The sequence below is a fragment of the Ambystoma mexicanum genome, chromosome 2p (assembly GCF_040938575.1).
Source record: "Ambystoma mexicanum isolate Mex_15411 chromosome 2p, UKY_AmexF1_1, whole genome shotgun sequence".
Classification (NCBI taxonomy): Eukaryota; Metazoa; Chordata; class Amphibia; order Caudata; family Ambystomatidae; genus Ambystoma; species Ambystoma mexicanum.
The window spans coordinates 703,308,460-703,332,862 of record NC_090923.1 but is presented as its reverse complement, the minus strand read 5'-3'; positions in this window follow the sequence as shown (position 1 = coordinate 703,332,862).

Sequence of the window (24,403 nt, the reverse complement as noted above, 5' to 3'; positions counted from 1 at the left end):
CAACATTTATTCCATTATCCAAGAATGGATGGCCAAGCATGGCCTATGCCTTAATGACGACAAGACCGAGCTTCTTCTCCTAGGTTCCCAACCCAGACTTAATAAACTCGACAAACTCTATCAAGCATTCACTATAGACGGCAATAAGATCATCGTCTCTAACAGCGTCAAAACCCTAGGAATCTACCTCGACTCCTCCCTCACACTGACAAGACAGATCAATTCCATCTCATCAGCCACTGCTTACACTTGTAAACTCATCAATGCCAGCAGACCTTACCTCTCACCATCCAACTGCATCACCTTAGCCAGAGCGCTAGTCCTTTCCAAAGTTGACTACTGCAATGCGCTATACTTGGGAACCAGTCAGAAAAACATCAACAAACTACAAGTCATACAAAACAACGCCTTGCGAGCAGCCCTGAACATACCCAAACATGAACACATCTCGGACGCCAGACGCACCTGCCATTGGCTATCCATACCACAAAGAATTGAATATAAAACCATCTCACTCACACACAAATGCCTAGCTAACCAAGCACCCAGATACCTATCCGACAACCTCAAGCACCACACCCCAGCGCGCCCTACCAGATCAGCTCAAACACACTGCTTAAATATCCCAAGATTTAAGCTCCAAAAAGCAGGTGGCTCCAGCTTCCCCGTGCTTGCCTCCAAACTTTGGAATTCACTTCCACTCGAGCTGAGATCAGAACCGTCCTTTCACAGATTTAGACACACCACCAAAACTTGGCTTCTATCCAAAGAAACTGCCTAGCCCTACCTCACTAGCATGCACCAAGACTGTAAATTTGTAAATATGTAATCGATTTGTACATTTCTGCTGCATTATTCTTGCTGTATTCATTATTCTTGTTGTATTCATCGCAAGCGCCTGGATGCCCTAGGGCCAGGCGGCGCTATACAAATAATAAACTAAACTAAACTAAACTAAACAAGCAACCCCCACCAAATCTCTTGCATCCTCGTCAACACCAGGACAGTCTCTAAAAACAAACTGAACACCTTTGAACCAGAGAAAAACCCAGACATCCTTTTCATGATTACAAGCCCACTGCATACAAGGCCTTTGCACCCAGCTACAACCTTGTTGTTCAGAACAGATCAATAAGGGGTTGGTGACTTGTGATACTCACAAACACCAAATTCGACCACTTATTAATGGCACCTCTGCTACCACCACAGACTATGAATCTCTACTTGTAAAACTCCAACTCTCATCCTCTGCCTCGCACAGCTTCCTACTCATTTACAGACCCCTAACAACTAACTTCAACCTACATTCAGTACTTACCATCCCAAACACCTTCAAAATCTGTTTTGACTACCCTTCAAATCCTATGACCCGATCTCTCATAGACAGCTTAGAAGCCTTCAACTAGACAAAATGTATCCCTACACCCACCCACACTGGATGCTATACCACAAACATCATATCCACACTGACTCCACGCCCCCTAACATGGACGGATCACTCATCAATCTTCTTTTCCATACGACTCTCAACCATGGCCCATGCGCAAGGCTACACCTGACCATCACCAACTTCCACAAATCTCACTTCACTCTGGAAGAAAGTAATTCCCCTCCCCACCCCCCTCGATCTAGCCAACTCCCTTGTCACCTCACTCGCAGCATCTCCCAACAGGAAGGCATCCCCCATCAAACTCTTCAACCCCTAGCTCTCGAATGCCCTTGCACCCCTCACCCCAACAAAACGGCCCTCTCAGAGATCAGGCCCCACACCCAGGTGGTACAACGCCAACCTCAAATCACTAAAAACCCTCAAACACCATCTAGAATGGACCCGGAGAACCAATACAACCACCCAGAATACAACTGTGCTAGCAAGACTAACAAGGGTATATAGATTGGAAATCATAAAAGACAATAAAGTATTCTATGGGTACAGAATCTTAAACTCTCCCAACCCGAGCAATAAATGGCAGAGAATAATTTCTGAATTTAATTCTCTGTTCTTCTCTACTCCCCTCCACTCAACTCCCAATCTCTATTTGATGCCTTATCATAACTCTTCCACAACATTGTTATTGACAGACACTCTGCCATCATCTCTAAATTAGAAATAATGCCCAGGCCCATTACCCATCTACAGCCTGCACCCACGTCCAAACCTCCTCCCGATACAAATCTTTGCCTCCTTCTCTACAATCTCATACATGGAGTTCCTCTTGCTCCTAGCACAAAGTCGCCCCTCAGGTTCCCCCAAGGACCCCTGCCCGCCCACCCTCCTCAAAAACATCCTAGCCTCAACCTTTGCAAGCAGTATCGCACGCTCAATCCTTAACCATTCGCTAACATCGGGAACCTTGACGGATGGCTTAAAAACGTCCTACATCAAACCCCTGCTAAAAAAACTGTGCTTGAAACACTCCTCCCCAAGATCTACCGAGCCATCTACAACACCGTCTTCTTGGCTAAACTCATGGACCACTCGGCATACAAGCAGCTTATCCATTTCACTGAAGTCAACAACCTCCTTGCTTCCTATCGCTCTGAGGAATGGAGTCCTCCCTAGTTTCTGTCTGGGACAACCTAAAAAGAACAGCGGACGCAGAAGGTTGTGCTGTACTCATTCTCCTTGACCTCTATGCCATCTTTCATACCATCGACCACACCATTCTCCTATACAGACTACACTCTTTAGGAATCAAAGACAATGCCCTCACTTGGATCTCCTCTTCATCTCTAATCACTCACACATCATGCTCCTCCACCCTTTCACCTCTACCTCATGACCAGTACGAAAAGGGGTCCCACAAGGAGCATCCCTATCTCCACTCCTCTTCAGCACCTATTTGAACCCACACACCGCACTCATATGCTCCCACAATCTCACCTTCTATAGCTATGCAAACGACAACCAGATCTTCCTTAAAATTCCAAAATTGCCAGGATCCAACCATCCAGAACTGTCATCATGCCTCTCGGGTATTGACTACTGAATGAAAACCAACCACCTCATACTCAATCCTGGGAAAATGGAAATCCTAGTCTGCAGGAATACAGTGCTCTTTCACCAACCTATTCATTGGCCTCAATCCATAGCCCCCACCCCCAGGAACCTCCAGCTCTGGGAAAAACCTTGGATGCGCACTGGAAACTGATTTATCCCTCTCCCAACACATCAACTCTGTATCCAGTACCTGTTTATTTGATTTAAGCATCTTCAGGCATATCTTCCCATACCTCACCTATCCTCACCATTTTGCTACCATCATCTCGATCATCCTCTCCGGCTTAGACTATGGAAACTGCCTTTACCTAGGCAGTCTGGCATTTCAGCTAAGAAAACTGCAAAGAATCCAAAATGCTGTAGCCCACTGCTCATTAGCCTCCCTCCCAGAAAACACATCAGCCCTACACCAAGAGTCCTCCATTGGCTCCCTATTGGTTGACGCACAACCTGTGAAGCCATGTGCATCACTCACTGTGCCATCCACAACACTGGCCCGGAATTCCTTCAAGACAAAGTCACTCGCTACCCCCTCTCAAGGACACACAGATCTGGCACAGCATCTCTCCTAGTTAGCCCACATTACATCTCCACCAGACAGGGAGGATCCTCATTCTCCATTCAAGCGCCGATCATCTGGACATCTCTGCCCCTGCACATCTGCAACATTGACAATCCCTATTCGGAAAGGTCCTCAAAACCTGGCTCTTCCCTTCCTCTTCTTGAACACCTCTCGCAATCTACTCTGTCGAAATGCACACAGAAACACTGGCCAAAACCCAACAACACATTTATCCAGCCAAACTTCCATGAATGATGGCAGCATTTGCAGTTACACACCTTGGCCCTCATTACAAGTCAGGCGTTAAGGGGTTAACGGCGCCGTAAAGAGCGTTGGCGCCGTTAAACCCTTAACGCCTGATTCACACTTTAACGCCTGTTTTTTGCAGGTGTTAAAGTCCAAGGCGCTAAGCGACCTTGGTGCTAATTACGGCACCGTAATTTACGGTGCCGTAATTAGCGCCTTCCCCATCCCCATTATGCCCTATGGGGCAAAAATGGGAATGGGGAAGGGCAAATGGTGAATGGGGAATTACCGCCACACTCACCTTGGAATGGGGCAGTAATTCCGCCATCCACCATGGCGGAATCCGGCATGGACCATGGTGCTAATAGCACCATGGTCCACCGCCTGACTTGTAATGAGGGCCACTGATTTTTGCCCCCTCACCCACAGTTGATTGTGCATCACTCGCTGTTCCTCTGGCCCCTCTCCCACTACTCAGACTTTCAATCTAGTGAGACCACACCTGGCAAGAACGGCCAATTGCCTTGGACCTAGAAAAACGACATTGAAGATGAACTTTTTCCAAGTTTAAGGTATGTATAGCTTGCACCACGTCTGTGGACACAAGCCGCAGGAATGGCCACCCATCCATGCACTCCAGAATACAGCTATAGCTATGCAATGCCGGTCTAGCAGCTCGTATAGCTGTCCACACTGAAACCCCTGATGTACCTCAACACCTCTGTCATTAGTATACAGTGACAACCTACAAAAAGTTTTCAGTCTAGCTGGGCAAACATCGAATCTCTGGCATTAGCACTCTATCCTAAACCCCTAACAGCACCCGCCAAGGTGCCTGATATCCAGGCAGCTTACTGGAGCTTAGCCAGACCACCTAATCCTAACCTAGCAAAATGCACACACACTTCTTAAATTAACTCTTAGCATCTCCCACACACAGACTACAGTCACCAAGGAGGTTCCAACCACAAAACGCATTGAGGCCATACAAATGGGGAAAGGGCGCTATACATATTATTAATACAGTTCAATACAAAACATGCTCTTAATATCTGTTACGTGTACTTCGTGTGTGTGTGTGTGTTTGTGCCACCATTTAATTACTCCCTACCTGTGTTCATATTAAGTGCAACTACCTGCTGCCCTACTGGCGTCTCACCATATATTCTACTCTTAACATCAACTACATGGCTCTTAATGTTTTGTTACCGATCTACTGCACGTTTCTCGGCTTATACTTTTGTTCGTGATCGCGATTGGGAACAGGTGGGGTTTTTGGGGATGGCCAATACTGGTGCAACTCTCATCTCCATTGCCACAAAATCCAGTTCTGTACCCTTTCTATTGGGCCAAAGTAACAGAATTACTGCCACTATGTCCCCACACTGCCACACATATAACGAGGCCCATTGTTTCTAATCCTTCCCAGAACAGAAAATGATGCTTTGTAGAACAAAAGGTCCTTTTAAAAAGCTCCTTTGAACGCACTTTGGTTTGTATGAGGCCTTATGCCTCTGCCAGGTCGAAGGTCAGGGTCGGTTTGAGGCCTCTGCTATTTGAAGGTGCCATTTCTGGCTGGCTGTGAATTCATCAATAGAAATGAAAGGGAGAGGGTCACTACTAATGTAACGAAAATTCACATAGAGTATATAATTCCCATAGAGTAATGAGTGTCATACACGTGAAGATGTAAATGTGACTTCTGGTGCAGCAGGGAATAGTCTCCAGGCCAGTGGAGACTCAACGCAATACAAGCAAACACACCTAGTCTGTGGTAGCCAACAGGTGAAAATGTTGCACTATAATTGGACTATAGTTCTACGTTGTGGCCTGTTATTACCAGTTGGTGGTGCAGTGAGGCTTCATCCAACTAACAAGCCGTCAGATTGTGCATTAAGAAAAAAACGTAGCTCACACTATTCCAATAGCCTAAACTTAGTTTCTGATTTTGATGAAAATGTAATGTTATCTTGGTTCAAGCACCAACGATCCACAACACAGAAAATAGTAAAACATAATTAGAAACATAAATGCATTCCTAATCACATGATCCTTTTTGTACAAATCCAGAGTAAATAGCAAACTAATCTCCACAATCTTGAGCGTAAATAGTGTAGCATTTGTAAAAAACAACAACATCGCCCATGTTGCAATAAGTGCACTCAAATTCGCATCAGAGTTTAACCAAAGAGCTACAATTTGGAATAGAAAATACGCCAAAATATGCCAACGCGTTTCGGATTAAAAATCCATCATCAGGGTTTGAGGCTCCATGTTCATATCACTTTCATGTAGCAAATAATCACCAATTCATCTATGTACCTAAAAAATAACTGGTAAACTGACTTAGCACTGGTAATCTAGAACATACAAAATGCATGCTCGTGACAGGTACAATTAACATTACACTGACCTCCAGTCTCATATAGAGTTGCTCAGTGAGGTATGCACCCTGTATGGTGAAGAAAGGAATTGTGTGAATCGTGAGAATTCCGTGTGTTCATGACATTCTAAATGTTAGGTGGCAGACTCCATAAAGGAAAGGGATCCTACTTACCCAGCTTCTGCTTGTGATATAACATAGCGGGTGTTATGGGGGAAACCCTCTCATTCACTCGGGCAGGCCCCACCAAGAATGCCAGGAGCCATGTCTCGCATTAACCTTCTTTATTCACTTACATACTTCGACTAACGTTCCCTCCCCTTTTCCCTCCCCTTCCGCCCTCCTCCAGCCCTGGTTGTGTGTCTTCCCTTAAAGGAGCTGCGTCCATTTCTTCAGGTACAACACCTCCCCTGTGCTTAGCATGAAATCCGGGGTCACATCTGTTCAATGAGTCTCACCGGTCTCCTCACTGTCCTGTGGGGTCTGCCTGGAGACTCTCGGCTTTCGTCAATAGCTTCAATTGGGGGGTCCAAGTCTTCTTCATCCACTGGGTCCTCAGCAGCCACTTCTGGTGCCTCGTGATCATCGAGATATAGGCCCTCATTACGACCCTGGCGGTAAGTAACGTACATTACCGCCATGGCGTAATTAACGTTTCCTTGCTGGGTCGAAGGCGTAAAAAGCGGGACATTACGACCCATCGGGCACGAGCATTGCACCATGGCGGTAATGTAAACAGCGCCATGGCGTAAATGCCCCCAAAACGGCACCTACCGGCATCGCATGCCACGTAAGGTGCACTACCGCCATCCCGGCCACTGATCTTAGCACTGACCGTAATTAGCGGTCACCGTAATTAGCGTTGACCGCCAGTAAGCGGAACCGGAAGTAGTGTCATTGCGGCGGAACGGGAAAGAGCACGGCGGACATCTTTAAAAACACAATCCATTGTAATCCTCCACTACCACTGCACATCTGACCCCGAGACCTTGCAGAAAGCTACAGCCACATCCACGCATCCCCACAATGCCAAAAGTTGTTAAAAAAGCCTGCGATCGGCAGCGGCAGGATCGCTTCAGCAGAGAGGAACTAACAATGTTGGATGAAACGCTACAGGAAAAGACGGACATCGTCTTCTCTGCAGAAATGACAAGACCAGCCATAGCCCGCAAAAAGGCCATATGGGAACTCGTAGCACAACGGGTCAGCGCTGTAGGAACCACCCCACGCACCTCAAAACAGTGCCGCAAAAGGTGGGATGACCTCCGGCTCCGAGTAAGGCGATTACTGTCTGCCAACCGCAACATGGCCATGGCAACTGGCGGAGGAGCAGACTCCCCAATTAAGATGCAGCCATGGGAGGAGATATGTGCCTCGATGATCGGCATGGAGAGCATCGAGGGGGTCGGTAGAATGGAGAGAGGAGCCCCGACATCAGGAGACACAGGCAGGTGCCTCTAATTTAGCCATGCGAAACCCCCTGAATTCCAATTACATGTGCATCACAATGTTGCCCTATAGGGTTAACGCAACACATCAGCAGAAGACCTACACCCTGCACACATGCAGCATGCACACTCCACAGCAGGCACCCACATTCCTGCAAGTTCAACCCACCCAAAAGGGAGACAACCTGTATGTCACAGCCTACAAAGTGCACCATCTATCCATCAAATTAATGGCAGTCATCGCAATGCCTGCTCAATGTCCGCTGACCCATCAATAACACTTTCCCTCCTCTGCTCCACCACAGGGTCCCAATCGGACACCGGCAGGGACGAGAGTGGCACCACACCTGCCAAGAAGGCTAGGCCAGAGGCAAGAGCCCACCAACCCTCCACCTCTGCTGGACCCAAAGACCAACCACAGCAGCCAAAATTGCCTGTCGCAAAACAGCCCAGGGCAGCAATGATCCCCGAGGCAAGCAGCATGGCACCACCCACAGGAGACACACAACAACTGCTGCCCACTGAAGGGAATGTGTCTGCGGGGAGCAGTACAATTGGGGAGACTGCTGCCATCGCAGCCTGCTCTGACAGCGATGTGGGGAATGAGGAGGATGACACAGAAGGTCCCCCCACTGCCCACCATCATTCCCCCCACCTGTCCCTAAGTAGCCTGCATGGAGACGGCACACAGGGGCTATCCCCTGAAGAGTCATGGCCATCCACTCCCAGCCCAGTGGGAGGAGGGGACGAGGGGAGTAGCCCAATCACCCCGGCAATTGCAACATCCAATGCCCCAGATTTCCAACAGTCGCTGGACCAAATAATGACGAGGCAACAACAACTGTCCTCACTACTCACGCAGCATGTGGCTGATTGTGGAGGGGCCAGTGCAGACATGGAAAGATGTGCTGAGACTGTCAAGGCAGCCATCCAATCCGCAAGCAAAGACATATATGCTGAACTAGCCGTGGTGCGGAATGTGCTCGGTGAGCTTGTACAGACAATAAGGGACACGCGGCGTACCGAGCAGCCCAGTACCTCCTCCGCTGCCATTTCTGCCGCAACCAGCCCCATCCGCAGGTCAGCCAGGAACCTGCGGAATACAGGCAGGGGGGCCCCAGGGGCCGGGAGAGGGGGCTGCCAATAGTGGCCGCCCAGTGGACGAATGGAACATTACCCACTTCATCACGGGCACCGTCACACCTTTGCAGGGAGTTCAGGGGGGAGGGGGGAGCGGGGATTGGGTGTGTTGGGGAGTTCAGGGGGGAGGTGGTAGGGGGGATTGGGTGCATTGGGGAGTTCAGGGGGGAGGGGGGATTGGGTGTGTCTAACCTATTCACATTCATAATACACTTTTTCCTTTTGCACAAATCAAATGTGTGGACATTGCTCATTTCGTATGTGTGCTTTATTGGTGTACAGTCCACAGTGTGCATGTCCCAGACACACACAGTGCCCCAAATGCCGTCTCCATGTTACACACACCAGCCGTGTGTGCTAGAAGCATTGGTCAATCATATTTTGACGCATTTCAAGCCCCTCCTGTGCATCGCAGCCTCCATGAGGTGCTGCCCCATCCACACCCTCCTCATCGTCAGGGGGTTGCAGTTCAGCGTCAGGGGGCAGGGCCACATTTCGTCTGATGCACATATTGTGTGGCATGACACATGCCATGACGATCTTTGCCACCTTCTCATGGCGGAACAGGAGTGCCCCACCAGACCTGCTGAGGCAGCGAAACCGTGCCTTCAATAGGCCAAATGCCTGCTCAATCACCACACGGGTACGTGTATGTGCACGGTTGAAGTCCTCCTCCTGCTGGTTCTGTGGGTTCTGGACTGGTGTAAGTAGCCACCTCTTCAGGGGATAGCCTGCATCACCTGTATGTGGGCGAGAATGTATGTGTCAGTCATGACGTCATACTCAAAACATGACCTGCCACCATGGCTTGTATCCAACTGTTACTTCGGACCACTTTGAAATGCACTAATTGATTCACACTATGCGACAGGAATATGCTCATGGCTCTTATGGACTGTTGTGCATGCCATCAACAAATGTATGCAGGGGGTCATGTGCCTCCTTCGTGCGCAGTTATGGGGGACAGGCCTTTCAGTTGATGGTGTTTGGTGACGTGCATGTAGGTGCATTTTGTTGAAGTCATTGTGGTCTGAATTGGTTCAATGCACTTGCAGGTGGTTGTGTTATGGTTGGGACACACCTTCATTCACATGGTAGGGCTGCATACATCAGGCCTTAGGTTTACTGGTGTCAGCTGAGGTTTGTGATGCATCAGGGTATGATCTGGCTCCGTTGTCTTTGCTACTCACAGCCAGGTGGAGTATGCATTGGTACGTCGTTCGCCTACCCACTTCGCAATTCCATGGTCATGACATTAGACTCACCGAGTAGCCAGGATCTTGGGCCTGCATGTCGCTCCATGTGGCGTGCTATTGTGGAGTTCCTCAGGACCATTGAATCATGGGTTGCTCCGGGGAATCGGGTACAACAATGTGTGAAGATCCTGTTGGAGTCACAGACCATTTGCACGTTGATTGAGTGAAATAGTTTACGGTTGCGGTACGGTGCCTCCATGGCATGTGGGACCACCAATTTCACATGGGTGCAGTCGATGGCACCAATGCAACCAGGTATGCTGGCTAGTGCATGGAAACCCACTTTGGTGTTTGCAATCTCCTGGGCAGTCCGTGGTAATGAGATGTGGTCGTCTGTGTGCTTGAGGAGGGCATCGAACACTTGGATCAGTGTACGAGAGAATAATGGTTGTGAAATGCCATGCAAGTGCCCCACTGTGTGCTGGTAGGTGCCTGTGGCCAGGAAGTGGAGTACAGGCACTACCTTCAGTAGGGGTGGGATGGCGGTTGGTGTTTCTATCATGCTGACAATGTCGTTGTGTGTCATGTCTACGATGGCGGTGATGGTGTCCCGGTCCAAACTGTACAGGGTGTGGATCTGCTCAGCGGTGAGGTTGAATGAACTGGCACTGATGCGTGGGATTGTGGGCTGCCTGCGTGGTGCCACTGGCTGTGCTGGTGGGGCTTGCTGGCCCTGCCTTGCCCTCCTTCTCCTCCTGCGTCTCCTCTGTGCAGCCTGTTGTTGTTGCTGTTGTTGTTGCTGTTGTAGCACTTGCATTGCTGTCAGGTCCTCCAGCCCCAGTCCTATTGGTATCATTGTGGAGTGTGACTGGGTGTGGGAAGGGGTGGGGTGTGCTCTTTTTGTACTTCCTGAGTCTGTATTGCCTCCACCTGTGCTGATTCTGTGCACCTGTGGCAGCTGGATTCACTGCACATGGCCATTTACGGTTGGTTCGCGATGGCGTAATTAGCACCATGGCGGTAAGGTACTTAACGGGCTTCGTGATGGCGTTAGGTGCATGTCTGCTTGGGTCGTGATCCGCGCAGCTTTGCGCCATGCCGGTATTTACAGCGTGGTGGGTCGCGTGCGCGCAACCTTGTTGCAGTTAGCAGCAGCGTTAACTACGATGCCGCTAATGGCATCGTAGTTAACGGTCACGGGTCATGATCGGACCTAGTGGAAACGATGCGGTAATCATTTACCGCCATCGTTTTTCGCTTACCGCCAGGGTCGTAATGAGGGCCATAGTCTTTTGAAGAACGACGCATTCCTGGTGATCTTTCCTGGTTCTCTGGTTGCAGTTATCATGGGTCCCTTTATGGCCGTGATTATTCGGCGTTCTGGATTGTAAAGGGTGTCCATTTTCCTCCTCTGGTTTTGTTGTACTAGGATGGTTTGTCGTAATTTTAGCTGGGGGTCTTTTGCATTCCTCTTTTTGTTGGCCCATTCTTTGGCTTTCCTTTTCAGCATCCCGTTCCCTTATGGTTGTGTCTTCTTCCGGTGTGTAGTCTTCCCACTGGGGAATGCGTGTTCGGGGTCGGTACCTCACCATTAGTTCAGCTGGTGTTTTCCCCGTCGCATCGTGCTGGGTATTCCTGTAGCTTCTGAGCATGCTGCAGATGGCCTGCACTTGCGGTACTTGATCAGCTAGGGCTTTCTGTCTGTTTAGTTTTATAGTGGCCATGAACCGTTCCACCAACCTGTTGGCTTGGGGCCAGAGTGGTGTAACCTTCTGGTGATGGAAGCCGAGGTGGTCTGCGAATTTGGCAAATTTGCGTCCTTGGAACGGGAATCCATTGTCTGTCTTGACGATGTTAGGGATGCCCCATTCACTGAATAGTTCAACTATGATGGGTGCCGTTTCTAAGAATGATGTCGACGGTGTTTGCTTGATGAAAGGAAATCTTGAATATTCATCGATGATTACAAGTAGGTACCCACCCACTTCCAGGGGTCCATAGAAGTCCATTGTGACTTTTTTCCAGGGCCTCACTGGAAGTGTCGTTGGATGTAGGGGGATTGGGGGGGATTTATTTGCTGCTAATTGGAAGGGTCTGCAATGTGCCAGCATGTCTTCCACTCCTGTGTCCATGTAGGGAAACCAGATGTGTTTTCTTAGGATCTTTTTTGTATTCTCAATCCCTCTGTGGCCCTCAGCATTACTAGCGTCTTCCGTAGGTCTTTTGGGGCCACTAGCCTGTTTACACGTAGCAATATGTCTTAGTCCGTGGCCACCAGTTCCCTGTGTATTTTGGCTAGGGGGTCTAGGTCCTTCTTGTCCGCCCCCTTCCCTCCGTTTCTTCTTTCTTGGCACTCTCTCCATTTGTTGGAGTGGGTGAGGCGTACGGCGGCTTTGATTGTCGGGTCGGCCTTGCTTCTCTCTGCAAATGTTGCCATTGATATCGTTGGTGGCATGGCGTTGGCGGATAGGTATGAGATGTATTCTTCGGCTTTATGGGCTAGGGTGTCATCACCTCTCATCGGTGGGTGTCTTGACAGGTAGTCTGCTGGGTTGCCCTCTCCTCCAAGCTTATGGATGATCAAATAGTCATATTCTTGTAACCTTATCCCCCAGCGCTCTATTCGGGGAGGCATTTTTGTCTTGGGGTTCCCATATATCGAGAGGAGCGCTTGATGATCCGTTACGAGGGTGAACTTACGGCCAATTACGAAGTGGTGGAACTTTTCACAGGCCCATACCACTGCAAGGATTTCTCGTTCAGCTTGGGAGTAAGCCCTCTCAGTGTGAGATAGGGCGCCGCTGGCGTACACTACAACTGCATGTCATGTGTTGTCCTTGGTGTCTGTTTGAGCTAAGATGGCTCCGAGGCCAACTGGGCTGGCATCCACCGTGATTATGGTGTGCCACTCCGGGTGGAAGTATGCTAGTTGGCGGTGGTTGGCGAGGACCTCTTTGATGGTTGAGAATGCCGTCTGGCGTTGAAGGTCCCAGAGGAATGGTTGGTCCTTTTTCAGGAGAGTACGAAGTGGGTCGGTGATTGTGGCATAATTCGGGAGGTAGCGCGAGCAGTATCCTGCCATCCCCAGGAAAGAGCGTAGTTCTGCAGTTGCAGTGGGGGCTTGGAGATCAGTGATTGCTTTTATCTTGTCTGGGTCAGCTTTTATGCCTTTGTCTGAGAATATGTGTCCAAAGAATCTGAGGCTGGTTTTGTTGATGTCATATTTGGATCCATTCAGCGTCAAACCTGCCTCTTGGAGGATCTTGCAGACAGCTATGAGGGCCCTGTCGTGTTGTTCTTGGTCCCTCACGAAGATCAGGATATCATTGCTGTAGTTTAGGGCATTCACCTCGGATGATATTAGGCGTCTCATTTTCTCTTGAAAGATTTCTGCGGCGGAAGATATGCCGAAATTGAGCCGTTTATATCTAAACAGCCCTTTGTGTGTCGCAAAGGTGGTGATTTCTCTTGAAGCAGGGTCTATGATGAGCTGGTGATACCCCTGATTGAGGTCTAGTTTTGACAAATGTGTCGCTTGGTTCAGCCTGATAAGCATGTCCTCTAGACTTGGGCCTGGGTGCCGCTCCCTTTGGATGGCGGTGATGGAGATACGCATATCGACGCATATGCGTAGGCGTCCATTGTCCTTAGGCACTATTACTATGGGTGATACCAAGGGTGTTGGTCCTTTGACAACAAAATCTTTGAGCATACCTACTCCTTCAAACAATTTGGGGAATTGGGCCTTGAGGTCCTCTTTGGTGAGGGGTCGGCATGTTATTGACATGATGGCATTGCATTGTGATGGGTGTCCCTTTATTACTTCCAATTGGTCGTATTGTAGGTCTATGAGTGCTAGGGCCCTGTCCATTCGGTAGCTGAGAAGGCAGCAGCCTACAGAGGGACTCCTTATGACATGAATTTTGGAGGATACTGACACGATGTGTCAGGTCACATTGAAATTGTCCTTTGGACGTCATGGGCAGGGCCGCTCCCCACTGGAAGATGTGTGTTTTGGACCTCCGCAGAGGTTAGAGGGTAGCAATGTCATGGTATAGTTCTTCATTCATGACATTTACCATTGCTCCGTTGTCAACGACGAATTGGTTTCTTGTGTCTCCCATTTCTATCGTGACTCTGGGGGCTGGCGTGTCCTCTATGTCGACGCTTAGGAGTCGGGCATATTCCCTGTCATATCCGTCCTGTAGGTATTGGAATTGATGCATTTCCTCCTGATGATATCTTGGTGGGGAGTTGGCATTTGGGTCTATGTCCAGAGGGAAGGGAGGAACATGACTGTCCTGTTCGCGAGGTGGCGGGAGGTCTCCCGTATACGTTCTCTCTTGCGCAGGCACTTGCACTGGGTCACGGTGACGGAGATCGTAGAGCTCATGATCTTTCCTGTCGGGTTCAATTTGTAGTCCTTCTAGCGCTCTCACTGTGTTCGGGCATTGATAGATGTTCGTGGGGTAGGTCACCCCTCTTTCAATGGGGCGCTGGTCCTGTTGTTCTCTGTGAGTCTCTAGTGTGCGACCGGCAGTTTGCACATAGCTTGAAAGTGGTTTTCTTGTTCACATCGCATGCATCACTGGCCGATTGCGGGTCATGGTCCTCTGTGTGGGTACTCAAACCTGCAGCGGTAGCATTGTCGATCACTTTGTGTGCGTTGTGAGGAGTACCTTGTAGTTGGTCTGCTCTGAGCATTCGGGTATCAGGTTTAGGGGGTTATGGCGGCGATGACGTCACCCTTTTTTATGTTTTCTATGGCTGCGGCTTGAACGTCGATCCTTTCATACACCCTGGCCAAGTCCAGTACTTCTTTGAGGGACAGGGTTTTTTTAGAAGATGTTTCCTGAACATAGTTGATATGCATCCCTCTATTATGCTCAGCCTGATCGCTTTGTCGTCATTGAAATTGGCGAAAATGCAATTTATGATCTTACTTTAGGGGCATATGACAAATTCCCCTATCGATTCGTGGGGGAGTTGGGCACATTGATTGCAGGGATAGTGTTCGTAGTCGCGATTGGGTGTTATGATGAGCTTTTCATTAATGGCTTTGAGAAGGCACAGATAGGTGGCGCAGTCTTGCGGCGGGATTGTGCGTATAATATTTTTGATCTCTCTTCCCGCAACGTTGGTGAAGATACTTATTTTGTTGGGGGGGTCTTGTGTGCCAATGGCACCTACAAAGTCCTCAAATTCCTCAACCCATTCTTCCCCCCACTGACCCTGGTCATGGTGTGGGTTGAGCGTGAATGGGCTTGGTCTCCTCATGAGGCTGTCATGTGAGGTAAGGCTGGCATTGGCAGTCGGGGGTTCCTGCATCTGCCTGGGCTGGATCAGTCATGGTTGCACCCTGGTGGTGTGTTTGCTTTGTGGTACGTTAGGGCTGTGCGTGGTTCAAACAGAGCTTTTGACTCTGTGTTGTACGTAGGGGCGCTTGTGGTACCACAGAATGTGGTGGCGATAGAGTGGGTCCCGGCCTCGTAATGGAGGAGGCTTGTGTACTCCTCTGGTTTCCTTTTGTGGGTTTGGGCCGTTTGTTTTTATTTTTTATTTTATTATTTATTTATTTTTTTGGTGTTTAACACTCTCTGGTGTGAGTGTTGTCCTCTTCCCTTGTGCCTTGGCATGATAGGGGTTTCTGCTGTGGCTTATTTATTTATCTTTTTTTGTGTTATTGGCTTACTACACGTGGCTGAAAGTGTAGTGACACAGGGCTGGGAACGTGGTGGTGCGGGCATGGTGATATGCTCTGGGGTATTCCTGCCACTTTCCCTCCCACGTTGGCGCTCCTTGCTTGTGGCTGGTTCCGCGCACTGGTGCACTTCTGTGCATTTGTTGGGCTCTGCGCCGTTCCAGTCTTCCGATCCTCTTGCGGGTCGCTGGGTCACAGGAGCAGCTCCGCTTCTTGTTGTTGGCCGTGATCATGCAGCGTCGCTCTGTTGCTGCTGGGCACGTCGCTGTGGGCAGCGGTTCTTCTCTGCTGGGATTCTCCTTTGTTGGGCGCACGGGCTCTCGCTCTCTGCTGGGCTCACGGGCCCTCCCCCTGGGCTGCTCCTCTGTTGGGCACATGGGCCCTCGTTTCTTGTTGGGCTCTCTGCTGGGCTCACAGGCCCTCCTCCTGGGCTTCTCCTTTGTTGGCCGCGCAGGCTCTTGCTCTCTGCTGAGCTCACGGGCCCTCCTCCTGGGCTCCTCCTCTGCCGTGACACAGGCCCTCTGTCGCTGCTGGGCGCACAGGCCCTCCTGCTCCTCCTCTGCTGGGCACACGGGCCCTCCGTCACTGCTGCGGATCGTGGGCTCTTCCCTCGTCACCAGTTGTTATGGGGGAAACCCTCTCATTCACTCGTGCAGGCCCCACCAAGAATGCCAGGAGCCATGTTTCGCATTAACCTTCTTTATTCACTTACATACTTCGACTAGCGTTCCTTTCCCTTGTCCCTCCCCTTCCGCCCTCCTCCCGCCCTGGTGTGTGTGTGTCTTCCCTTAAAGGCGCTGCGTCCCTTTCATCAGGTACAATAGCGGGGAAGGCCAAAGGGCCGACAAAGTCGGTGCACGTGTCACCCTCGTATACGACTGTAAGCAAAAGGACAAGAAATCCCTTTAGAAAACTTAATATGGCTCCCATGCAGGACAGAATGTCACTATCTCACCAAGGAGAAATGAACCGAGCCCCTCAAGAGGGCTCACTTGTCACCCCGGGGTAATGGTACATTGTCACCCAAGGGAATGGAAAATAAATGCCATGTGTGAACCGCTGTAGTGGGCTAATCATAATGACAGCAACAGTACTCGTAAAAGGTAGACAGGAAAAGACTCTAAGCTTTTTGATCAGGAGGCGACTCCTCCGCTGTGCCACATGTAATAATGGAGTGAGAACTCTGCGTTACTAGTGATGAAAAAATAGCTAATCCTCTCATTCCTAAATTACTTTTACGAGTACTGTTGCTGCCACTATGTCTATGATATTTTAATGCAAGGCACATTGTTTAATGAAACACATTACATTACTGTCAAATAATTTCTAGTAAACATTATTGATTGCCAAGAATGTTTAGCAGTGCTAGGTTTACTACAAGAATGACAAGTGCTTGCTCATCGATTAGACCAGTGCCATTACATAATGTACAATTGGTCAAGTGTGGAAAAAGTTGGCAACCAACTTCATCGTTCCAATGGAGTATATGAGCTGCAATCAGTGATTTGCCATAGTTCTTACTACCTATGCCTCTTAGTGGACTGAGGTAAAACATTTATGGGAAATCGCAATACCTCCAAATCCACTAGTGTTTTTCAACGAAATAGTTGGTAAATAAGGACACCATCCCAAATTTTTACTGATAATGGTATCCATTTCATATCCAAAGCAACGGAAGATATCCTCAGCAGCAAGGGACTGAACACATAATAGTACACATAATAGTGCCATCTAGCCCTCTCAAAGAAATGGTCAAGTAGAGCACATGGATAGATTAAGAAGAGTACATTTCAAGCTGCCCTCACATCCCATTTAGACTGCAAGGCAGCAGTTCTTAATGCCGTAGCTGCTCGTCAACACACTCGGCACTCCGTAACAGGATTTTCTCCATTCTTTTGGGTGTGGGGAAAAAAAAACTATAGCAGCACTGACTACAATTTGGCTCCTTCACAATACCAACCTACCAGTGATGTGTGACAAAATCAAATTGAAAGCAGAGGTAGGCCACCAGAAAAGATAAGAGGTTTAGGAGAATAGAAAAGCCACACAAACACACCAGTTCAATGTAGGAAATTGGTGAAAATATAGTTAGCACACCCGTATCAATAAGGTAAATGTTGCATTAGTGCACCCACCCAAATACAGAACATGTACCACAACAACTGCCGGAGGAAATAAATGGAACATGGGAAAACAGCCTTTGATGATCTCAACACTCTATCTGTCTCAGAGACGTAGCTTCATGAGGCCAGCGGCCCTGTCCTATCCTTAGCCCTGCCCACGGGGTACACTATCTTCCAGAATGACAGACCCTCCTCCCGAGGAGGTGGCGTCACACTGATAGAAAAAGAGTCACTCCCCTTCAGATGTGTAACACCTCCATTAAGGGCAACACTGACCTTCTGTCACTCAAACTCTCACCATCACCAACAGGCCCCCTTCTCAACTTTGAGTCCAACCTACTTCACATTCTCCAGGACAACAGAAAAGCTTCCTCCGAAATGATTTTTCTGGGAGACCTTAACTTGGGCGTTCATGACCCCAACGACCCACAAGCAACATTGCTTCATGAGGCCCTAGACACCCTAGGCTTCTGTCAGCACATCACCAACCCCACCCACAGGAAAGGACATACTCTAGACTGGATTGCCGATCACAATTGCGAGGTCTCCACCAGTGCCATCACACCCTGTCCCTGGCCAGACCACCATTTCATTCATTTCTCCATCCCACAACCCTTAAAACCCAAAACTAGTCCTAACCCATTACCTCCAGCAGCAACTCGGAACTCCCGGAAGCTCACCAGAAACAACATGTTGCCCCTGCTCAATACCCCAGCACCCATTCGACTCCAACCCCAACTCACTAGCTGACACATACACCTCAATCCTCTCTAATGTTGTGAACACCATAGCCCCCCTAGTTCCACACAAATCTAAAACGGTAGGACACTCCAACTCCTGGTTTTCCCCCGACCTCCTCGATCTGCACAGTCAGAAACGAAAAGCCCAGTTAACTTCACTAAAAGATCCCAGCGACACTTTCAAAAATGATTTTGCCAAAATATCCAAACTCTACAAATCCACCATAATCACAGCTAAATCAACCTCATTCAATGCCAGGATCAGCAATGCCAATTATGATGCTAAAGAAATCTTTGCCATTTTGAGAGAACTTGAATCTCCTGCCCCACCACCCTCGGCCACCACTAAAGACTAAACCTGGTGTTCAGATAGCCAAGCAGCACTATTAGGCAAAATTGACACTTTGAACCTGAACATCCTTGCACATAAGGCAAAATTCAAACAAACCCCCTTAGCCACAGGCAACAGCTGCACCACCCCCCCGCCACCCTGCACTCTCCTCCTCTCAGTTCATTATCAGAGACATCTCAGAAAGTGAAGGCCTAAAACATATCAAAAGCCTGAAACCCTCAAAAGGCAAAGGTGATATATGCCCTGCATCCTTCATCAAAGACTGTGCTGAGTTGCTAGCCATCCTCATCACAGCCTTCATAAACGCATCTGTCACTAAACGCACCATTCTAGCTAGCCTCAAAGAAGCATGGGTACCCCTCTCCTGAAGAAAATCTCACTAGACCCAGCTATTGCTTCAAACTACAGACAAATCACCACTGTCCCACCCTTCTAAAAATCCTGGACTGTGCAACCTACCTGCAAGTACAGCATTTCGTGGACGACAACCAAATCCTAGGGATGCGACAATCTGGCTTCCGCCCCAGGAACGGAACTGAATCTGCCCTTCTCGACCTAAAAAATCAGCTTGACGTGATCAGGGATGAAGGAAATTCTGCCCTGGTCCTCCTCTTGGACCTGACTGCTGCATTTGACTTGGTCAACCACCAAATCTTTTGCCACCACCTCACCACCTATGCTAATTTCTCCCCACCAGCTTCTGCCTGGATCGCCACCTTCCTGGAAGGAAGGGTCATGATGGTCTTCTCAGAGACTGCTAACGCTTCTCCCTTTCCCATCACTTGTGGAGTACCTCAAGGATCCTGCATCACCCCAACCCTATACAATATATTTAGCAGGCCACTTTTCAACATCCTAGACTCCCTCGGTATAGCCTATAACAACTATGCCGATGATAAACAATTCCTAATCCCACTCACTGGCAACTACACAGATGACTCCAACACCCTCAACAGGATCTAGGCTACAATATAGTCTTGGATGTTAGCAAATTCCTTTGTCTCAACAGAGACCGAACAGAACTCCTGATTGTCGTCACACATGCCCTTAAGGCCCTCACAATCAATACACCCACTTCCTGATTGACAACTGCTTAATCCCCATCTCAACCACAGTAAAGACTCTAGGAGTTTATCTTGATGCCTCTCTCACTATGACCAAACAAGTAAGCGCCATTGCCTACACAGCAGCCTATGCCACCAAGGTCCTTAATGCTGCCAGACCCTTTCTCTCCAAAAAAACTGCCTTACCATTGTCTGTGCTATCATTGGCTCCAGAATCGACTATTGCAATGTTATTCACAGGCACCTCCGCTCGAAATATACACAAACTTCAGGTCATCCAAAATAACGCTTTTAGGGAAGCCCTTAATGTCCCCAAATGAGAACGTATTTTCAAAGCCAGAAGAGAAGTACACTGGCTCCCCATTCAGGAGTGCATAGCCTTCAAAACACATTCCATTGCCCACAAGTGCCGCTCGAATACAGCACTCCCATACCTCGTCCAAAGAATCACCAAGGTTCTCTCCACTAGGGCCCCCAACACTGATCGACTAATTGTGCCTAAAGTAAAAGGATGCAAAGCCAGAGGCACTAGCTTCCCCCACACTGCTGTTAAACTTTGGTGGAATGACCACCGTACCTTGAGGGCTGAGAAATCCTATTGGGTCTTTTGCAAAGTGCTCAAAACTCAGCCATTCTCTTAACCCCTGACTCCGCAAGCCACCCCACCCTCTCGCCAGACCAATACTTCGACTATTCCATTGTACTGTATGATGTGTTAACCTCGTAGACTTACCTATGCTACCCTTACTTTTTTACATACCAACAACATGATTGTATGACATAGATTGATCAATGGACTTGTACCTGCAACAGCACCTAAATGTTCCGGTTGTATGTGCGTTTTACAAATGAAATAAATAAATAAATAAATAAATAAATAAATAAATAAATAAATAAATATAACAAGGATTGTGATCACAGAAATGACAAAGAGACAGAACACTTCCTAAGTCAAAGGGTCAAAAAAAGATTCTCCTAACTAGGACTGGTTCAGCATGAGAAATGAAGCTAATCAGGACATGAACACTCGGGACAGGTCAGAAGACCCCGTCAACAAAAGAGTTAAAGGCATGGTCTAGTAAAAATTTGTATTGTCCCTACGGGTCGGCCATGTTTTTTTAAGCCTAAGTGGCTCGATTTTAGAAAACTTTCCTATGGACCTTACCCGAGTTTTCGTCCATTAAACGCACGCGAAAACAGGCAGTAGGGCACCGCCATTTTTTGATAATCCTATCACTTGCCGCATCACCCTGGCTGACCTGCTTCTGCGGCACTAAATCAATTCCCCCTCCCCTGAGCCTGACATTATCCAAACATTCATATTCCCTGCCTCTCTCCGCGACGTTACTGTGCTGCGTAGGCAAATGCGCCCAGTCGTCTTCTACGCGACTTCACAGAGAACCCAGAAACCAACACAGACCATCTCAAAACACAGCGCGCCACAATTCGGAATATGAAACTGTACTTTAAAATCAAACAGCAACACGGTACATTTGGTAAAGTACATTTATTTGACATTAAATGTTTAGAGAATATTCAGCAATTGCCATATGAACCCCGAAAGCCATTTATTTTCTTGTATCTGTATCCGCATTGGTACACAGGGTGTTGCTTTTCTTTAAAAGAAGCACTTTGGAAGCATGGTGAACCGCAAGGCTGTTCAATCAACTAGGCACTAGTCCATCGTAAAGGTTGATATGTTGCTTCTAGCCACTAGTACAGCGTAAGGGCATGTGGGCCCTTGGCGATCGTCCCATAAAATTGTCAGTGTGCTCCAGTTGTTCACACAAAGCTGCAGGTGTCTCACAAAGAAACCGTCTGCCGGTGTCTCAAACCGATGACAGTAGCAGAAGGGGAGCAAATACCTGTTATGAAAACAAAAAAATTATAATTAGTCTCGCCAGCCGATCTTCATTAATATTACTCATTTTATCTATTACAGCCGATCAGAAACTATTTGCTTGCAAGGATAGTTCAATGGAGTATGTTCGGCTCTAAAATCAATGCGAAAAGTAACAAAATAAATCGAGGCCAACACACAATGAGAAACGACAGTTAGTCTACATGCGTGTGGCATGATATGATATATGATATGGCATTTGTAACGCGCCTATACACAAGTGTTTCAAGGCGCAACGAGGCAGGTGGGGAACAAGGGCAGACAGACAACGATCCTACTAGGCCAGGTGTCTTTCTGATCGCGCATGGGGAAAGGGGGAGGGGGATAAAAGTGCTGTATGGTTAGTCGAATACAAGATAAATAATAGGGCCAGCTGGTGGCAAGTGCAAGTTAAATGCTGGTAGAAGGGGCTGAAGGATACAGAGACAGTCCCGTAGTGCAGGTAGGCATTGCAGGGAAAAGTGGCTGGGCCAAGGACCAAAATCGTTGAGACCAGTGGACCTGCATGCCCATGTGCCCACTACGAACACGTTTTCCTTGCTTATCCTAGCTCTTCATTCATTCATTTATTCATGCATCCATTCATTAAATCTTCATTCCGGTATAAAAGCGTCTAAAGATTTACTCACATTATATTTGAAATTTCCATTGTGTCTCTTCGTAATGCAGTCTGTAAAACGGACCGTGCTCTTGACAACGATTTTTCGTATACTGAACTAAAATGAAACTCGGTCTAGTTTCTGAATTTTCTGCCTTATCGTCTCTTACGTTATTGCGCACCCCCTTCAAATGTAATTCTTTTGGCATGGTCCCTGTCTCAAGGTCAAAAAACAATAGACCCTTATACTTCCAGTGCGACTTGTGGGCCTCTTCTGGGCACGAGCTGAAAATCAAAGCCGCTGTCCTTCGCATTCTTTATTTGCAACATCACGTAGTAAAGGCATCTGTGAGAACTTGAAGTTTAGAATCCCTCTATGTAGTGCGCCTCAATGTGCAAATGCAAACTGTCTTCCCTCCCAAATGCCACGGCCCGCTTGGCGCGTTCTAAGGCCCCCAATTTTGTCCCCGTCGTCTGCGAGCTTTGCAGCCCAAATGGAGACATTTAATTTTTGGTGCAAGGTCAGGGAAAGTATAAAGTACCACAGGAGTTGAGTTAAAAGTGAGATTTATTGTTTGTTTGTTTGTTTTATTATTTGCAATACGCAAGCTTCCCCTGCGTTAACAGTGCGCAACAGTGTGCAGCATTTACATTTACATGAGATGAGACATGAGAAAAATATATACATACACATATATGAGGTAAATAGAGAGAATTCAAAGATGACACCCAGCTTGTTCGCCACCCATGATGGTGAAGGTAGGGGTTAGGGTTACAGGTACACTGTACAATAATATTTATTTACAAAAAGACAGTCGTATTTCAATTATTTAAACCGGGATTTGTACTTCACAACCAGCTGTGCTTCGGGTGGGCATGGCACAGTTGCAATGTTCGGTGGCAATGGATCACTGCTCTGCACAGAAACGTCCAAAATTCCATATCTGTGCTTCTCTAACACAGCAACAATAAGGCCTTTCACAAAGTCAAACTGCATTTCATCATAGACTGGTTTGATCACCCATTGCTTACTTCGTTTTGAAAACATCTTAGTGTAGGGAGGCATCCTTAGTTTACCCCAAGTCCTAGATTGTTCACGTCCGACATTGCTGTTATGGGCCAAGACCGCTAGTAGAGTGCGATGTTTCATGCCCCGAAAGCTAAAATGCAAGCGCTTTGGCCTGTACTTTAGGCACATATTGTGGAACACCTCCAAATCTCCTGTGTGACAGCATTCTGTCAGTCCTCTCAAATCTCTTGATAGAGTTTTGTCGAAAACAATCTTCTCAATGGCTTTGTGTGTCGGTGAAGATGGAATCAACCACTTCTTCTTCCGTGCCTCCTCTGGGGACAAAGGGCCATGTTCACATTGGTGGAAATGTTTATTTTCTGTCCAGCGGTGAACGTTGGTACAGTGGTGCATCAGTGACCGCCATTTTTCAAGTAGTATTTCCACTGACCCTTCACAAGTTTTTGAGCTCCACCAAAGATGGTTGGTGATAGAATGGGACCACTGCAAAATACTTTCAAAACCTTTTTTTTTTCCTGCAGCCGAGATTTTCTTACTGATTGATTTAGCAAGATGCCATACGTCAAATTGATGATTAATATGTATGAACTGCTCTCTCATTGTCTTGGCAATTGAAACGTGTCTGTCCGTGGCTATGAGGTTGATGTGCATTCCCCTTGATTGTAGATATTCCACTGATTTTATAAATCCTAGTTTCTCCATGGCCACTGAGGATGTACATTGTGTTACCTGCACGACCACCGAACTCACAATTTTCTTACTATCCATGTTCTGAAAGTGGTAGGTGCAGTACTTGGCAGAAAATCCAGGGCTGTCGCACTGTCCATTGCCGGCTAGCCTGAAACGTTTCCCTTCGAATGTACTTACTAGAGACAATTGTTCAATTTTCCAAGCATCACTAATGGCTGGAAACAGATAA